The sequence below is a fragment of the Microtus oregoni genome, unplaced genomic scaffold (assembly GCF_018167655.1).
Source record: "Microtus oregoni isolate MIOR12 unplaced genomic scaffold, Mior012 000132F_ref0000261, whole genome shotgun sequence".
NCBI classification, from domain to species: Eukaryota; Metazoa; Chordata; class Mammalia; order Rodentia; family Cricetidae; genus Microtus; species Microtus oregoni.
This window is the reverse complement of record NW_024544775.1, coordinates 1,353,066-1,354,585: the sequence shown is the minus strand read 5'-3', so window position 1 is coordinate 1,354,585 and position 1,520 is coordinate 1,353,066.

Genomic DNA, 1,520 nt, shown 5'->3' with positions numbered 1-1,520 from the left:
TTTTCCATTGTTCTCTTTTAAACAAAGGAGTTCAATTTTGCATGCTGTTCTTATTCCAAGACCTGATTAATGTTTTTAAGGCTTTTTTGAGGTTTTAGTGCTTTCAGAGGGTTAGTGTCATAATTCCAAATGAAATACTTAAAGTGTCAGTTTGTGGGTTTTAAGCATTATCTACTGCCTCCTATTGTCCCTTCCTTTCTCCCTCCTCACCCCAGTTGATGAGTTTTATTGCCGTTATTTGTAACCTTTGACTGTCAATCTACCTCCCATTCTAGTGCACTGACCCTTCCTCTTCTCTTCCTACTCTCCTTCCAAATCCTGCCAGCTACCCTTGCACATTTATTTCTATGTATGAGATTGAATACTATAATTTCATAGCATAATAATTGTCTTTGTGCTTTAAGACAGGGCTTCCCAATCCTGACGATTTTGACAACTTGGCTGGATCATTCTTTATCCAGAAAGTTCTCTTATATAAATCCCTTCTATTCTTGTTTTGGTGAGTTCACTCACTTGAAGTCTCGGGGCTGCTCAAAAGGCTGCAGAGACTTCTCTGTTTGTACGTGAGAAGTTGTTCACAGTTCTAAGAGTATAGAAAACTGGGTTCATATCCACTGTAGGGAGGGTGTGTTTGCCCATTTGAGAAGCACCTCTGGTGCCTACGAACTAGGTGTCATCCAAATGTCTCCAGATGTTACCAGATGTCTCTTGGACAGAGGGAGAAAAATTAGCCTTTCTCCAATTATAAACTACTAGCTTTAAATCTAAAGTGATTTTTAAGTAGAAAAACAGCTGAACTGAAGAATGCTTAAGATGACCCCAAGATTTCTTACCCTGGTAGACACATGCTGTCATATTGAGGATTATCCGGGTGTTGCAATAAAGGTATTTTGTGGCAGTAACTATGTTCGCAGATCAGTTGACATTAAGATGGGAGATTATCTAGGCAGGAATGACTAAACCACTGGAGATCTTTAAATATCGGTCTGAAGGTCAGAGACAGGGAAAATAGAGAAATTCAAATCACAAGGCACTCAAAGATCTTGTGCTCATCACGCTGCTTTTGAACAGGGTAAGAACAAATTCCTAGACAGCTTTAGAGACTCAGAATTCCCAGAGGGCTTCTGTCTAACACTCTGTAAGAGCTCAGACAATAGTAATTGCTGTGTGTTTACTTTCTCCACCACCGTCAGCTGGGCCTGGTGGGTGTTCCAGGTGAAGATGGCTACAGTCTGATTCTGAGGGTCCAAAACAGTGGGGTCCTCTGGAATATGCCATGAGTGAGAGTGATCAGAGTTGGTTGGAAACAGTCAATCCATCCAGTGGGGCAAACTGGTTAGAAGTCTCCTCCAATGGGAGATTCTGGTCAGGGGTCCTCTCCTGGTGTGATACGTCGTCAGTCAATACATGTTTGTCACAGTGATTTGGATACTGCTGCAGAGTAAACTTGCTCCTGGGGACTTGTCTGGAAGTTGTTCTTGGGAAGGTTGGCCCAGGAAATGCTTCCCCACGATGCCGGC